This window comes from Equus quagga, chromosome 15 (genome assembly GCF_021613505.1).
Source record: "Equus quagga isolate Etosha38 chromosome 15, UCLA_HA_Equagga_1.0, whole genome shotgun sequence".
Taxonomy (NCBI): domain Eukaryota; kingdom Metazoa; phylum Chordata; class Mammalia; order Perissodactyla; family Equidae; genus Equus; species Equus quagga.
The window spans coordinates 46,565,259-46,583,578 of record NC_060281.1 but is presented as its reverse complement, the minus strand read 5'-3'; the positions used below and the strand labels follow the sequence as shown (position 1 = coordinate 46,583,578).

The 18,320-nt window shown below is 39.6% G+C and overlaps 1 protein-coding gene across 2 annotated transcripts in view; it reads left to right on the top strand.

Annotated features, from left to right (window-relative positions):
* RNF144B (ring finger protein 144B) overlaps positions 1-18,320 on the top strand; it is a 160,579-nt gene that overhangs the window by 29,643 nt on the left and 112,616 nt on the right. Inside the window, exon 2 of one of the 2 annotated variants that reach the window (XM_046640012.1) lies at positions 13,009-13,264. The exons of the other annotated variant lie outside the window; for it this stretch is intronic. The gene's annotated coding sequence lies outside the window, so the exon portion shown is untranslated. The remainder of the gene's footprint in view (positions 1-13,008; positions 13,265-18,320) is intronic. 2 annotated transcript variants of the gene reach the window in all.

Here is an 18,320-nt window from a genome sequence, read left to right as displayed (position 1 = left end):
CATACTCAGTTTTTTGGTCATATCTGGCAATAATACCACATTGCTGGCATTTTTCTAAAGAATGCACTTTTTTTCCTGATATGGACACATTATTTTTAATTTTTCATAACGTCTAATATTTTCTGAAGTTGTACACTATGTTAACAAGTTGAAATTGACTCTTATCTGTAAACCATATTTTTCCTTGAGAAACATAATCTCTCTACAGAACTGAGTTATTGGGTGAAAACTGAATTCTGCTAATGGATAGTATTCTCAATTGTAACATTTTTGTATTAAAATGTATAAGTAATCAGCTAAAATATAACCTTAATACTGTTTGGGTTTTTTGGCCTCTGTTCAGAGCACCTTTCCTTGACAGATATTTCTAGAAGACGAAGTTCATCAAATTTATCTCCAGATATGATTCTTTTGGTGTTTCCTCAAACTGAGATGCTACAAAATCGTAGGGCCTCTTAATTTTGTTCCATTCCAGTGGGCACTGTAAAAGTTTTGTTACCCACCCAGGTTCATTTTGCCTGCTGCATGATTATGCCAGTCACCAAGAGGACAAGTTTGCAAAGAGAAAGGGTTTAATCACAAGGCAGCCAAGTGAGAAGGTGGGAGAACCAATCTCAAATCCGCCTCCCTGACAACGGGGACTTAGGAAGATTTATGGGATAAAGGACTGGGTGGCCTGAAGTGTGGGAATAGGTGATTGGAGGTAAGGACAAGGGAGATAAGTGATGATCTGTGCAGTGTAGTCAAGCTTCATGGCGCTTCATAGGACGCATGTTCACAAAATGGCGGCATTACCATGATCTGAGGGTGGAGTCTTTAGCTCCCTGATGTCAGGAGAGGTCATCCTCAAAGGCACAGCTGATGACCTAGTGGTCTCAACTGGCCTGAACTGGACAAGGAGTCGACTCTCAGTTCCTGAAAAACTTCATTCCAAAGAGCAATTTCAAAATTAAATCTTAGACATGACTTGAGTGCTCATTATTTAATTTGTTCACTTCTTTCTTTACTGTAGTTGTTTCAGTGTCTTCCTTTTCGCAAGATTTGCTTTTCAATAATTGTAATTCTCCAAAAGCTTAAAAAGCTGAAGATTTTTGGTGCTCCTTGAATTCTTTGATTAAAATTTCTAGGTGATATTGAACAAAATGCACCCAAAATCTAGAGGACTCAATTACAAAAAAATTCCATTCTATTGTTAGGACACAGATTGATTTCTTAAGTAGTTCCAGCTGATGATGGGCATCAGCGAGAGAAGTCAGAACTACTGTACTGAAGTGTTTTTATTTTTTAATTCGACATCAGCTACATCACAAAAATTTTGTAGTTTGTGCGGCGTATTCAAAATTTGTGAATTTTGACAAATTCAGCTTCTATTTAAGTTGGTACAGTCATGCAACTTCTTTGGATGAAATTATGACTTACATTTACACTATAACCAATTCCAGTTATATTTCTGCTCCATATCTTAATTTTAAAGTTAGATATCTTAGTAAAATATAGTTTTTACCGTGCACGCCAGGCTCCACCAAAATTATATTATCACTTCAGAAACACTCTTATTTTTAATGTTGAACTTTTAAACTAAATTTACAGAAAGATTCACAATAATGTCAGATGTATCATCTTAGACTAAATTTCCAATAGCTTTTCTGTGATTCTATGAATTAGATGAAAGAAATCAAAACATTATTGGAATTAATTGATCTTTCTAGGTGAAGCCTTGGTAGCATGGATATAAAATTAGCAACATTGTACTATTTAGAAAATTCTTCTGCTTTCACTGGGAACACATTATGGCTTTTGCTTCCCTTTCATACACAAACAGTTGAAATAAGAAATTGGCAGAGGCGATTTCGAAGAGCAATCGCTGGATCTGTTACGTAAGCACCTTCTGCAGCTGCGTGGGATAAATCATAAACTACAAGTACAGGATGCTCAAAATAGCGACTGATTTTTGATGTCCATTTTAATGCCTCTTCAGCAGATGTGTTTTTCCATTTTCTCTCAGTTAGTGATATCATTTTGTCCCTCATGGCTGTGGGGGTGGCAAATGATGACATTTTGTGCAATTTCACATTCATCATTAACTTAAGAATTGGAAATTCAGCACTTAATAGTTTACTAAATATAGACTTCCACTTTTGAGCTTATTGCGGTTGAAAGGGCTTATTGCAAAATAAAATGTCACCAAACAATAACGTGATAGTTATAGATATGTCATACAAGAGATGACTAAATTGTTACGGCAAGAGTGTCCAGATTGGTTTCTATATGCTCTAAGGCAGCATTCTTGGCCTCTTTTCCCTGCAAATATTTCACATATCCCTAACCCATAATTTCCCACCTTTCCTACTGACCCCACCAGCTGTGCTGTGGCAGTGCCATGCATCTTCTAAGGTGGGAGCGTGGCACACCCAGCTGGTAAATCCAAAGGGCAGCAGCTCTCAGAGAGGCTGGAGGGGTTAGCTGGCCTGGCAGCTCCTGTTTGAGTGCATTTTCCTTTGTAAGCAAGTGCCCTGCTGTCCTGAAAAGGAAATGTTAGTGCCATTGTGTTTGGAAAGGATTGGAGAAAATAGAGATGGGTCATTGTTAGCTTTCTTTCGGATTTAACCACATGTTAGGGTGACCTCTCTGTCCACTGCCTGTTTTAGCTCAGGCTGCTGTAACAAAATACCACAGACTAGGTGACTTAAACAACAGAAATTTATTTCTCACAGTTCTGGAGGCTGAGAAGTCCAAGATCAAGGTGCTGGCAGATTTGGTGTCTGTGAGAACCCTCTTCCTGATTTGCAGATGGCCAGAATCTTGCTATGTCCTCACATGGCCTTTGCCTTATATGCGTAAGGAGGAGAGAGACAGAGAGATTGAGATCGACCTACCCTCATGACCTCATCTAAACCTAATCACCTCCCCAAAGCCCCTCCTCCAAATACCATCACATTGGGAATTAGGGCTTCAATATGTGACTTTTGGGGACACACAACCTTTCAGTCCATAGCACACTCATGTGCCTCACACTACTGGATAAGATCATGGAGGAAACTTGGAAATACAAAGCAGAGGGATACTATGCCAATCCAAGCGTCTGTTAGTGCAACTATTAATATTTTCATTAGACTGAAAATATCCAGGCAAATGTTAAACCAAACAGGATGGCAGGACTGTCCAAGGCCAAAAGGGACCCTAGCCATTGCTAGGAAGGATGGCCCCTTGTCTTGAAGTTTTTACATATGAACACTAGAGGGCGCTTTAGACTATAATTAAGAATCCTGCTTTAGTTTACACAAGGAAACACAGAATGAACCAGCTTGATGTAAATTTCAATAGTGAATGGTTTGTAAAAACTTAGGTAAATCCATATCAGATGGTTTTGATATTCCAAGAACATGAACAAATTCAATACAAATGTTTTGGTGTGTTTGTTCCCACACCCCAGGCCGGAGATTATGATAATCCTAGTTTTGTTTTATTTCAGACTTTTTTTTAATCTTTAGGAATTTAGGAATGCTTTAAGGTTAGATAAAGATTGGGTTGCAATCTGCCCTCACTAATTGGGGTTTCGTTTTCTCTTAGTAGTGATAGGGAGGGAGCCCTATACAGCCAATTAAAACAATTATAGCGTTGTCCTTGTTTAGAGATGAACCTACTGATATTGTTTTAGATACACGAGACACCCATTGTTCTTATCTTAAGTGTTGATAGGTGAGGGTGGATTGTTAGGGCAAGCACTTCAGTCTTCAGGGAAGCAGTATGAACTGTGAGAGAAAACGTTTGACTGAATCTGGTCTGGAGCCTGCAGTTCCGTCCCCACTTCTGTGACTTTGGGTAAATCTTATAAGTCTTTCTCAGTGTGTTCCTTAGGAAAGTGATGCAGTTGAACTAGAATGACTCCTAAATCTTTTTCAAGTCTGAATTTTCTAATCCCGACTTTTACACTTGACTTTGATTTGGTCTTAAATTTGCATTTGCATATAGCTGTCATGTCTAGAAATTACTTTTAACTCAAATTGTGAAGTCTGTGATGCTGTGAAAGTAAGGGGGGAGGTAGGTAGTTTCCTGTGTGGGGGTCCTGATAAGTTCTTTACAACGGCTCATGTTACTTTAGAAACAGATAGCTTTGTCAACCGCTAGAAGATGCTCATACAAGCACTGTTGCCCAACCTCAAACCTCCCTTGAAGCAAAAATGATGGTTAAATATTTATATTTCATTGACTTTCCTGTTAGGATTCAGACTAGATAAAAAGCAAGAGACCCAAAATCACTTGAGTTGTTAAATTAAGTCTAATTAGTTTATTTCTGATGCTATGAAAACACCTGAGATAAACATTTGCCAAGTAGATGTAAGCTTCGTTTGCCCTCATATATTTGAGGCCAGACTGTTTAGTCATCTGGGGTTTTATTGAATATTGTTGCCACACAGTTTTTTAATTCCTGAAGAATGCTCTGATTTTCTACTAAAATAAACATATTGTTGAATAGTGTACTCTTTACATGGGAAAATGAAATGTTAGCAACATTTGTCTCTGTTGGGAGGAAAATAATTTGGTTGGAGGATTGTGCAACTCCTGTCTTACACCAACATAAAGTGATTCTTAGCACGTTTCTAAATTTGTAAAATGTTCAGTAATCTTTTGCATGTGTTTGTGAGAGTGTGTGTGCAACTGTGTGCACGTGCTTGCATGTCTTTTGTCTGCAGGTGTGTCTCTGGATGCTCAAACCTTCCAGTATACGGTCATCTACAGTTCGTAGCTCCTGATAACTCATTTTAGATCTTGAAAGATTCTGTACATTTCGTAGTTCCCCATCTGTGATGGTGAAATCAAAATTCAGCAGATCCCAAAGGGGATTTTCATCTCTTGATAATTTCTTCGTGACTCGTAATGTCTGAACTGAGCCTTGGGAGCAGCAGGCAGATTAGGGGAGGAAAGGACACAGAGGCTGGGCCAAAGAGCAGCAGGGGGAGGCAGGGGTCCTGATGGGTCTCACTCAGAGAATGTGGGCAGGTGGTGAACAGCTGGTCCAGTGTGCAAACACACCAAAAGCGGAAGCCTAAGGAGGTCAGTGTCAGGAAGATTCAACCCATTCGTTCATCACCCTGTATTGAGTGCCAAGTTTGTGCCAGATGCTGTGATTGGTGAAATGAGTGTGGAAGTCTCTTCCCTCAAGCATGTTAAGGACTAGTAGGTAAAACAGACGTAGAAATAAAAGATGATAGAATCATAAATGCTAAGAGGAGTGCCATGGGAGCCCAGGAGTTCAGGCTCTGGGCAGGGGAAGACCTCACTGAGGAGGCAATGCCTAATGTCTTTCAAGGGACAGCAAGGGTACCCCCAGTGGACAGCAATCTTTTCTAGGTGTGAATGGAGGCAGCATGAACCCCTATCTTTTGTGCAGGTTGAGGGTGGAATAGGCATTGAGGAAGGGCAGAAGTGCCTGAAGGATGGGGCTCTTAGTTCTTTTAACACTTTGTAAAGTCTTTGATGAACATACTGCCTTGGGTTCAAGATGGTGCCTTCTAAACCCGTTTTTGCTGTTCCTAAGAGCATCTTCACTTATTGAAGGTGTGCAACCGTTTCCTCGGGCCTTTACCCCAAAATTAGTTTTATTACTCTTCGTTAAAATTACTTCAAAAATAACACTGGGGAAGAGCTCAAAAGGGTATCAATATTTTCACTGTTGTTTTTAATGAGATCGTTGTTGAGGTTATCAGTCATAACTCTCTTAGTTGAAAGTGACTGAAACTCCACACTCAAACCAGTTTATGCAAAAAAGGGAATTTGTGGGTTCATATAATTGGGAAGTCTGAGGGGGTAGAGACAGGAATAACTGGCCAGAGTTTCAAACATTACCACAGAACTCTTTGTCTGTCTACACCCCTCCACTCTATTCACCTCTGCTTACATCTTTTGGATCCTACAGGTTTAAAAAAAAAAAAAGGTTATCTTTCTTGAGAATTCTAGTGAGGTGGAGAACTTTGGTTGGATTAGTATGTGCCAAATGGCTGGCTGGTATTTTGACTCGTATAGTACAAGAGATGAAAAAACTGTAGAGAAAATTATTAAATAAAAAGTGAAGTCACCTTGTATCACATGCCTCTACTTTTGTGGGGTGAAAGTGTCAGACATTGGAATTAAAAATGTCACATCAGCAATGAGCAATGAAAATGGAGGGTGATAAAGCAGTTCAGATAACAAGAACAACTTACTTTGAGTGCTCAATATGTGCTAGGTGATTTCCTAACCATTTTTTATGTGTAACACATTTAATTTTTTACAATCCTATGAGATAGACACGACTATTATCTCTACTTTATGGATGAGGAAACTGAGGCACTGGGAGTTGAGGAGACTGTCCAGGGTCACACATTAGTGCATGGAAGTTTGTCTTCAGATATGTGCTCTTAAACATTATACTATACAACACAGTTGCATGGCATAATAATTAGTGGCTAATATCTAATGAATGAATGAATAAATGTTGCATTACAAAGATACTAAGCACATGGTAAAGAAAGGAGGAGGCAAAACTCCACTTTATTTATTTATTTTTTTTTACCAGTAACTAGTCCAATTATTTGAGGCATCCCACCCCAGCTGCCAAGGGTCCAGTGGAGTCCACTCAGTGTCGGGAATGGATTTGCCTGGGTCATAGCAAGGCTCACCTGAACATAGTGAATGCAGGAGCAAAGCCACCTACTAATTTGGCCCTGGGGAGTTTGGTTCAAGGATGGAACAGAGGAGCTTGGGGAACAAGAGTGGGGTCTGCTGCTGGAGAGAACAAGAAAAATGCAAGAAGGAGACATTGCTTGAACTCCCTCTGCAGCTCTGTTCTGGAACATCCTATCAGGAACCACTTGAGCCTCTCTATGTCCCTCCATGGTCTGCTCTGGGGGCCAGACTTGCTCAGGTTGACAGATGTGTCCAACTTTAGTGGAAACAGAGAGGACAGACAGACTCTGAAGTTCCAGGACTGAAACTGGTTTCAATGAGGGATGGGTGAGTTGAGGGTTAGGGGAGCTAGGTGTGAGATTAGTCTCCCTTTGCTAATTTTTGTTCGTTTGTTTTTTATTGTAATTTTAAAATTGTGGTTAAATATACATAACATAAAATTGACCATTTTTACATGTACAATTCAGTGGTATTAAGTACATTCACAATGTTTTACAATCATCACTATTATCTATTTCCAGAACTTTTTCATCATCCCAAATAGGAACTCTCCATTGCCTCCTCCCCCCCAGCTCCTGGTAACCTCTCTTGTACTTTCAGTATGAATTTGCTTAGTCTAGGTACCTCATATAAGTGGAATCATACAATATTTGCCCTCCTGTGTCTGGCTTCTTTCCCCTAGCGTAATATGCTCAAGGTTCATCCACGTTGCAGCATGTGTCAGAACCTCATTCCGTTGTTAAAATTAGAAGACTGGAGGGGAGGTGGGATGAGGTGGTCTGGGCTTGTCTTCCTTGACTGGCAGTGGGAGAAAGGAGAGCAGGGGGCCCCTTCAAAAAGTTCCAAGTTTCACCTGGCTGTTTCCTTGCCACTTCCCAAGGCCAGCAAGTGGTGTGATTGATGGGGCAACAGAAAAACAAACAACTCCCCACCCCCAACCTATCCCCAAAGTCCTCCAAACTGCCTAAAATACAGGGACTAGGAGATTGACTAGATTTAGCAGCGAGAGAGAGTGGGGAGTTGAGGTGGGGAGAAGGCCTGTTAATTATTCACACTTTAATGTGAATTAGTATCTTCAGATCATCCTCTAGCATCCCCAGCTCAGCTGAGCAAGAAGAAATTGGAGTGGAGAGTAGAGTAAGGCAAAAGTTTTGGAGTATACGTATGGCAGCTTTATTCACACACCATCTAAGTCCCGGACATCTGGGGAGAAGGAGGGAGAGAAAAGGTGAAATTGAGAGGAGAAGGCAGAGGAGCTAACCTTGCTCTTGCCAGTCTTAACCAGGACCAGATGGGACACGTCCCTCACTCACCCAGCCCACCTAGAGTCTTGGAATGGGGAGAGATGGGTTTTGCAGCTCCCCCCTTTCCCTCCCTCCCTCCTTTGCAGATTCTCTGGTGATAGAGATATGGAAGTTTCCAAGGCTGACTCCTGGTCAAGCAACGCAAAACTGTTCTTTGTGGAGACAGTTAATGTCCTATTCAGCCGTACTCGCACGTCCACTTCCAGCTCTAAGTTCCTATGGCCCTTGGCTCTGAAGAGGCGTAGGTTTACATACTTTGATGCTCTCATGGGGGCTGGGGGCCTCCTTTCACCTAACTGTTGTTCTTTTCTAGCTTTTAAACCCTGGATTGGTTGGTGAAAATGTAGCCGGCATTGACTGAAGTACGCATGGAGTGGGGAGACAGGAAAGAGGTTTCTAGGTCTGTGTTGTTGACCTGATTCTGTATTATGTCTTCAGTGTTGCTGACCTAATTCTGCATTGTGTTTTCATTGAATGAGTTGATTATTTTTATATCATTTCCTGGTAAGTGAATTACCTTCACTGCTTTCAAATTTTCCATGTCCCAACTTCCAGTAGCTTACCACATTTTACATGCACTTGAAAATTCCCTTCTTAAGCTTTCTCATTCTTTTAATCCAGTAGGAACAATATTGCCTGCTTATTATTTGAACAGCAGCATCGCTGCTGGTATTATAAACACCTTTGTCTTACACATAATTTGTATGAGGAATAAGTTAATATGTATTGCCAAGACTTTAAAGGATCTGTGTTCTTCATGTTGCATTTTAATATTTAATGTCCCAGTGGAATCTTTTTACTTTCATCGTCTTCCGTGAGTGATTAAATATGCGTCACTAGACCTGGCTTTCTTTCATGAACTCTGAAAACTGGTTCCTTGTTAAACAAGTTAGTAATTTGTTCCCTGAAGTTATATTCACTGTGTCCTGCGATTACTGGCATTGCTTTTTGTGTTTCAATTTCAATAAAAACCTTAAAACAACTCTCTTTAAAAAATGTATGTTTTCTTTGTATTTTGAAACTGTGACCCTCCTGTTATCTTGCTGTTAGGTCGGGCATTGGAGAGACATTCTAAGTTCAAATTCATAGGCATCATGACCTTCTTGTTTCTAAAACTTGCTCAATGATGCCCAATTTTTATTATGACCTAATAAAAAGACTCTTTTCTCTTGTGTAAATTTGATTTTTGTGTTTCCTTCCTGCTTTTCAGAAAACTGAGATTCTTTTCAGTCCTAAAAATTAAGTGGGAATATTAATTCAATTGTGTGGCTATTAAAAATGTTTAATAAGACATCATTGCCTCAAAATTATTTAAAAAAATTAGGACATTCTAAAAGGAATGATTCTCATGGCGTTATTGATCCCTGCCTGTTACATGTGTTGTGAATGCAATTGATTTATTTATGTGTGTGAAACCTATGTTAAATGTAAATAAATACATTTAGTAACCCTTTCAGGAAGAATTCCCCCTCCTCCATAAAAAGGATAAATTTATTTTACGAGAAGTGATAAAATTTATGTTTTTAAGAAATATAATTTTTAAATTATTTAATACCATGTATTTTTTGCACATTAAATATGCAATCTGGTATTTGTACTTCCTTTTCCTGTTACTAAAGAGAAAAATGACTTTAATGGAGAAAGCAGAAAAAAGCTTTTAAGTCTCTGTCCTTAACTCTGCCTGTATTTCTTTAGTGTAGCTGTATTCGTTGAATAGATTGCTCTAATTACATAGTTCATCTTTGCAGCAGCCTCAACTAATTCAGTTTAAAATCACATTAAGACAAAACAAAACTTTCTTCTTCTTGTGTGTCCAAACCGATAATTTAGACTGTTCTGAACTTTGAAAAGAATGCTGAACCAATTTTTTTCTCCAACCACAATTCGATATAATTTCCTTAAAAAGCAAGAAAATTGTGCCACATTCAAAGATCTTAGATTTAGCTGTTTAGGTGCTGTTTCTGATGATGGGGAGAAATTAAGTGGACCACCATGTACTATTTTCTTTTGCAAGGAGTGAAGAGAACTGGCGCTGGGGAGTCAGGAGTTACTGTTAATCAACTCAGAAGAAGAGTTGGCAAGGGTGGGAATCTCCATCGTTGACCTCAGCGTTTCAGTGGCTCTTTTGTTTTACGTGGACTCTTTCCCCTCCCCCACTTTTTCCCCCATTTTCTTCTCCATATGACCTTTTTTGGGGGGAATATTTGGATGCCGTCTGAGCTTTGAAAAGCCCTTTTCTTTGGGTTCAGTCCATTGGGTCCATTTAGTTGTGCTGTTTTCATCAGAAAAACCTTTGGTCAAATGAAGCACACAGAAGTTTTAAATGATCTCAAGTTCCTTCTTGAGTCGTTTCAGCTGCAGAGTTTCTCTTCCTTTTGCTACTCAGAAAGTCGGGGGCTTTGGAAGCAGGGAATCCCCAAGCCACAACAGCTCCACCGTAGCTCAAAGTCCTGCAGACCAAACGTCTTTCCACTTCCCCCTGTAACTCCATTTGCGTTATGATTTGGGAAATGCTGAACACTGGGCCTCTGGCTTAAGCAATTATGAGAAGGAAACTGTTAGCTCTAGTTCCATAGCATAGCAAAAAGAGAACCTAACTATGTCAACTTGGAGATTTTTACTAGAGAAACAAGGGATTGGTTTAAATATGTAGATGGTTTATGAAGAGGATGTTTGGAGTATTGATTAAGACCAGAACCATTGGCATCAGATAAACCTGGTTCAAAATCTGGCTCAGCCATTGACTAGCCAGGTGACCTTGATCTAACTAATGGATTTTCATCTGTAAACATAATAATAAATAATATTTAGGGGATATTGTAGGACTAGCATATTATTGGGATTTCTAGCACAAGGTAAATGGATCATTTATTCATACATGTGTTTATCCGTAAATATTTCGTTTTGTGTATACAAAGAGAAATAGACATTACAAATTTCTTTGTGGCTGTCTAGCTGAAGTAAGAGTCATGGATATTGTCTCCAGTATTAAAGGTACTTGTAGGTGAGGGAATTTGACATGATGTTCACTAGTACTGAAATACCAGAGGCAATTTTTTGGCCTCCTGCCTAGTGAACTCCTGTTTGTCCTTTAAACCCAACTCTTTATCACCTTCCCTGAGCCTCTAGATGGCAATCATTCTTTCTTCTGTGTTTCCTTTGTACCTGGGCCATGTTCTGTTGTTATCTTTATCTCAGGGTTCCTGTAGTCTCCCCTTTTGGACTCTGAACCTTTTGAAACAGGGATTCTTTTATTCATCCTCACCTCCATCCCCGACTCCCAGCCCCCTACCCCCCAGTGTCTAGCATGGGACCTGGCACAGAGGTATCTATTACTCACATTGAAATGGATTGAATTTTATTAAATCAAATAGCTATATAGAAAACAGGGCCATGCAAAATATTCGGGGCTCACAAGACTGCTAGTTGAGTCTGTGAGGTGTCTCCTTTTCCAGCCTTGGTTTTGATTTCAGGACCCCAGTCTTGGCTTAGCACCAGATTGCACATCACATTTGATGCCACTCAGGACTGCAGTTGTCATTGCAGACAATGTGGTGTGATTCATATGCCAGCAGATGTTAGGTTTCTTGAGGTTTTACAAGTGGATTGGCTGTTCTTTGGGATATGAACAGCCATGTGGTTCCATCTATTAGAATTAAGAAAAGATTGCCAGTGTGACCCTAGAGAATAAGGGCTCAGATACCAGCTCAGGAATTGTGCTCATATGTCATGGTTTTCCTGGGGAGACTACTCAAATGGATCTAGTACTTGTTTTTAACCTGTATTAAAACAGGGGTATCTCAATAGGGACATCTCTTTATTTGTAGCCTCTATTGAGGCACAAGTTTGCTTTTGTGTCCTTCAGTATCCTCTTCAAGAAAATGAGAGTAAGTTATTCCTCTTCTGGTGGCAGTAAAAAATAACACTGATACATACATAAAAATTTTGTACATAAAAATGGCTCAAACGGATATTTGTCATAATTGAAGATATAACTACAGCCATGTATTGCACAGTGATGTTTTGGAAAATGACAGACTACGTATAGAATGGTGGTCCCATAAGATTAGTGCTATATAGCCTAGGTGTGTGGTAAGCTATACCATGTAGGTTTGTGTAAGTACACTCTGTGATGTTCACACAAGGGCGAAATCACCTAACAATGCATTTCTCAGAATGTATTTAAGCGACTGTACTTAAATGCATGACTATATTTAAATTATACCTCCCTCTCAAGAATACCAAAATACTGCAAAAGAATCTACACTTAAACTGCAATCTTAACGCTTAAACTACAGACGTAGCAACTATGTATATGTTCTTCTACCTCTTGTAGTTCTTTACTCTCTATGTCCTTTTTTTTTTTTTGAGGAAGATTAGGCCTGAGCTAACTACTGCCAATCCTCCTCTTTTTGCTGAGGAAGACCGGCCCTGAGCCAACATCCATGCCCATCTTCTTCTACTTTATATGTGAGATGCTGCCAAAGCATGGCTTTTGCCAAGCGGTGCCATGTCCGCATCCGGCATCTGAACCAGCGAACCCCGGGCCGCCGAGAAGCAGAACGTGCTGCACCACCGGGCTGGCCCCTGTATTTCCTATCTTATTCAAGAATTGACTTAAAACTCCTTTTCCCTTGGCCTTGGCCCACTAAGGGTGGGACAGTAGGAGTGGCCTGCCATGGGTGAATTGCAATGACAGTTGCATTGTCTATGTATAAATGTAAAACAGTAATAAAACTGACTAAAAGTCGGTCTGCTTTTTAATACATGATGACAATTCTAAACAAATGTCACTGATAAAATACTCTTCCCTGAAAAAACTCTTTTGTTGGCCTAAGTTCTAGGCAATTGCTGTGGATATCACTCAATTTTCATAATATATATGTAAGCTATCCATTAGCACACTTGTATTACTTATTCTTTAATAAACATTCGTTCCATGTGGAGATTAATTTTGGAGAACTCCTACTTAAACACTGAGCTACTTGCATTCACTTCTTTTTTCTTTTTTTAGTAATGAACATTTCTTTTCTCACAGTTTCTCAGGGTCAGTATCTAGGAGCAGCTTAGGCTCATGGTGCTGGTTCAGCTTCTCTCAGGAGGTTGCAGTGAAGATGTTGGACTGTGGCTGCAGTCATCTGAAGGCTTGCCTGGGGTAAGATCCACTTCCCAGCTCGGTCTTCAGTTCCCCACTGGCTGTTGGCTGGAGGCCTCAGTTCCTAGGCCTGTCCACAGGGCTGTTCATCATGGCAACTGGCTTCCCCTGATGTGAGTGATCCACGCACCTTCATTACGTAAGTTCCTAAAAGTTCAGCAGTATCTGAACTCCCTTCAGGTGTTCGAATCTCTGACCCTTGTGGAGCCACACGTGTCTGTGTTAAACCATAGATTCGAAATGAACAATGATAGCACAGTGATTTTACAGATGAAGAAATCTGCTTACTTCAATTCTGTCGCTCTTTGTGGCCATTTGGACTTTTTATTTATTTTTAAAATTTGAAACAGTGAAACAGTGCAAATTGCAAGGGGTACAATTTTTGTTTGTAAGTGTAAATTTTAGTTTACATGTGACATTTTATTCAATTTGAATAACGTCTTTAAAATTAAAATTTGTTTTTCTTTTAAAATTCTTGTTTGTTTTAAAATTAAAGAAGGAACAAGAAAATACAATATTACATCAGTGTGATTTAGTAGTTAACCTAAATTGTAACTTTTTCAGACCTTTTAAATTGAAATTAGCTTAGTTACTGTAATATTCATTCTATATAGATAAATTAATATTCATTATTCACATATAAAGTTAGGCCAATATATAGCTATGTTTTCCCCTCTTTATTCTGAAAATATATTAATTAAAGGGTATTGGTTCATTACTTTTCTCCCTTTTTTTGAATGGTGATCTTTGTGGTTTTTTGGGCATGATTACATATATTGAGTTAAGATAAATATAAGGATCCCTGCCTACACTTCTTTTCTGGCCATTGTTATTATTTATTTCCTTTTACAGTTGTAGCTAAAAATAGTTTTGTCATGTAGAGAAGGGTGATGTTTGATTTACTCCAGGTCGAATTGGCTGGGTATGTCATTGCTTCTGGGATAATTTTCCATGTAAAGTTTATGTTCCCTAATAACTTTCCTTGTACTCCATACTGACTCAAATAAGCATAGCCTTCTTTTATATAATGACCTGTTCCTCAAAAATCTCCATGTAATCAGAATCTTTGGAAAACAGAGATATTTATAATATATTTTTTTGAACATACAAATTATTCATTTTCTTTTCAGCATGCTCATACCACATTTTACCTTTTTTTCCCTTTTCTTTTTTTGGTCAGGAAGATTGAGCTAACGTCTGTGCCAATCTCCCTCTATTTTTGTATGTGGGATGCCGCTGTCGCATGGCTTGATGAGTGGTATGTAGGTCCATGCACAGGATCCGAAGCCACGAACCCTGGGCTGCCGAGCAGAGCGTGTGACTCAACCACTACACCACTCGGCCAGCCCCACTTTTTTCCCTTTTTACTCTTAAAAGAGAAGCAGGAAGCACCCATAAAGGGATATTCTGTGTTTTGAGCAAAGAACATTAGATGCTTCTCCCACCCACCCTACTCCTTACTCTGATTAAGAGAGGCATAGCTCCTTTCAGCCCTGATACAACTTTGTTACAGCCTCGTGGGTCCTCCCTGGTATTAACGACTCTGCTTCCCCTAACTCTGAAGTCACAGGCCAACTTCTTACCCAACTAGGATGAAAATAGCAAAAAGTTCCCTGCCAAACACAGTCCATGAACCATTCAGGCTAAAGATGAAGACATTTCTGGTTTCCCTGATGAAACCTGGGGACTTAGCTGAAGGAAATCTATCTGGGAACAGGCATGTAACATGTGCTTGAATATATTGGTTAAATGAACGAGCTCCTCAGACTTAATGTTAAAAATCAACCAGAAATTTCTGAATGTCCCTTAACTTTTTAAGGAGTAGCAGCATCAGATTCTTTGAGTCCGTCATATCCATAGGCTTGGATGTATTCACTTGTGAGTTTTCCCAGATGTATTTTCAGAAGAGTTCTTTCATAGGATGGTTTGGGTTGAAATTATCTGTAATTCATTCTATTAGTTCAAAATATGAAAAAGATACCTATGATGGGGTGCCTTGCCATCTGAATATTGCTCTCATACTGTCAGAGGCCAGCCAGCCCCGCAGTCCTTAATTTTCCCCGCTTTGCTTGGCACAGGCGAAACCTCCCTGTCCTTTGGCCTCTCCCCACAGAGCCTACTTTCTGTTGAACAACAGTCATTGTTAATCAGACATACTCATCTGAGTGAATGCATTAGCCAAAGTGTGTCACTGTCTCAGATAAAATAGAGACATTTCCTGAAAACATTTAAGGGGAGCAAACAATGGTGTAAATTTCAGGCCAGTAGGGGAGAAGTCACATGGTATTTCTAGAGAAGGAATTCTGGCTTTGGCATTAGAAAGATTAGGGTACAAATCCTGGCTCCTTAAGCTATTAGCTAGGTGATCTTGGGGAAATGACTGACCTCTTCAAGGCTTGGTTTCCTTGTCTCAAAAATGGGGATGATAATTCCAGTTGGCAGGGTGGTGGTTTGGGGTAGGTGGGAAAACAGAGGGTAGAATGCTTAGCACATAGTAGGCTGTATTGGCAGGTATAATTGTGATATTTAGGGCCATTTTAGACTTCTCTGAAGGCTCAACCCATGTGTGAGTTTCTGCCTAGATAGCTGATACAAAGCACTGGTTTTCCTCAGATTAATAGGAACACACTTTTAATTGAAAATGATACCCAAACACTTGGGAATTATTAGTCTGGATATTAGTTTTATTATTTGCTTCGTGTAGGTGGTTTTATTATTCTTAAATCATCTCCCTTTGAATTTATTGGCGTCTCTTCCAGTAGACGTGATGCTAATCACTGAATCACTTGACGATCAAAGGGATGATGCGTTCAGTTGGAGGCAGGAGCTTCTCTCCAACAAAGCGTCCAAGTTTTCCTCTTAAAGATGTGGGTGTTTTTACATATAGTCACAATAAAGGTAGGAAAATATTATTTTGGATGAATGTGTTACATTTACAGGGTCTAGAAGCTACCCCAAGAGAGGCACACAATTATAACTTGAATATATGTTAAAATAACAAGCCCCAGGATTTTCAACTTGAGAGAGAAACAAGGGCTGTTAGTTTCCCTTGTATGAAAACCCCAATTGAAATATTAAGGAGCTTTAGAAGCCTCTGATAAAAGACCCTGAGAAGGAGATCTGGGCTATTTAATCCTTAATCCAGTGTATTTAATTTCTTTTGGCTAAGGAGGAAAATTATTTTTTTCCTTAAAAAAGTAATTTCCACATTAAATGAAACACTTAGACTCTGGTGTCTTTTTGTGTGTGTGTGTGTGTGTGAGAGGAAGATTGTTGCTGAGCTAACATCTGTTCCAATCTTCCTCTATTTTATGTGGGATGCTACCACAGTGTGGCTTGAAGAGTGGTGCTGGGTCCGTGCCCAGGATCTGAACCTGGGAACCCTGGGCCACAGAAATGGAGCATGTGAACTTAACCACTCTGCCACCAGGCTGGTCCCTCTGGTGTCTATTTTTAATGAATGAATATGAGAGTTCAGAAAGACATTTAATCTGCCTATGTGCCAGTTTCATTCTCTATAAAATGAGGGAGTTGGACCAGGCCCTCAGACCTCTTCTGCCTTCACATGCTCTGATTTGTTATGCAGATCATAAGGATTGAATGACTGTTGAACATCTGTCAGTCACACCATACCCTTTAAATAAAGTTGATTGGCCTCTGGAAGATTGTACACTTCTAATATCCCAAGGAAAGGAGTTGTTTAAGCTTTTACAAATGATTAAAAAGGCAGCAAGAGAATTTTGGTTTTTCATTCATTTTTTTTCTTGTCAACAAGCAAGTCATTCTTCTTCATTGACGTTAAATGCTTGTGGCCATTGAGTTTTTCTAGGTGGCTTCTCAGCGTTATTGTGCTTTGCTCGTATAGAATGTGGTATGTTAAAAACTTTCTTCCCCCTCTCCGGAAATTCTTAAACTGTGCCCACTGGTAGGCACACCACGCTATTTCTGTAGGTTTTATTACAAATTTGCTTCAGGAAGCTTGAAAGTGCAAAGCTCGGTAAACTGGCATTCATTTTTTGTGACATTTTAAGTTTATACTTCCTATAAAATTTGACTTTCTCTTCTATTCTTTAAATTTCACTTAATTTTTACTAGATATTTTGGTGGTAAAATTGAAAGAAACATCTATTGTGTTACTCCTTCCAGGAGTTTATATTTAGTTAGTACATATATTGCATTTTAACAGTTTACCAAGTGCTTCACTTGTACTAAACCTCATTTAATCCTCATGAAACCAATGTAAGTCTCATAAGATATTTATAAAGTTAAGCACTGTTAGAATTATCAACTTTTTGTATATTAGGAAATTTACGTATAAGAAGGTTAAATAACATACTGGGCATATTGGCACAGACACCCATAGCCTGAATTCGGCTTCCACAGGCTTTCCACTTTACCAGCTCAGTTCAGCTCAGTTAAGTCTGCTGTAACATACCCCTTTTTGCAGTTTAAAGGTTTTTGGAAGAGGGTCCTCCAAGAATGAATTTATTTTGTGAGGAAGATTGGCCCTGAGCTAACATGTGTGCCACTCTAACATGTGTGCCAATCTTCCTCTGTTTTATGTGGGATGCTGCCATAGCACGGCTGGACGAGCAGTACTGGGTCCACGCCTGGGATCCGAACCCCGTGAACCCCGGGCCACCAAAGTGGAATGCACAAACTTAACCACTACACCACTGGGCTGTCCCCAAGAATGAATTTTTAAAGGTAGATTTTTACTTGTTGTGACATTTTGAACAAGTTGATTTTCTCTCTTTCTTAAAGTACTACATAGATCACTCCTCACTCTTTCCCAAAGCTGGCCCTGTGAAATTAATATGGTACATTTTTAAATTAAGAATTTCAAAATGTTCAACTGAGGAGGATGCCATAGGCCACAGTCAAGTCATTCATTCAACAGTTAAATGAGGGTCTGCTCTTCCAGGGACTAGGAAGACAGCACTGAACCGAAGAGACAAAAATTCTGATCCTCATGGAGCTGATGTTCTAAGGGCCTGGGTGGGGAGACAGAAAATAAAACAAATGAGTAAAAACATGGTGTCTCATCAGACAGGGATATGTGCTGGAGAGAAAAATAAAGGGATTGCAGTTTTTTAAAGAGTGTGATTGAGAAGATGACATTTAAGTGTTGACTGGAAGGAGGCAGGTGAGGGAGGAGCCTCTCTGGATAATGGGAGACGGAGGCTCCTGGCAGG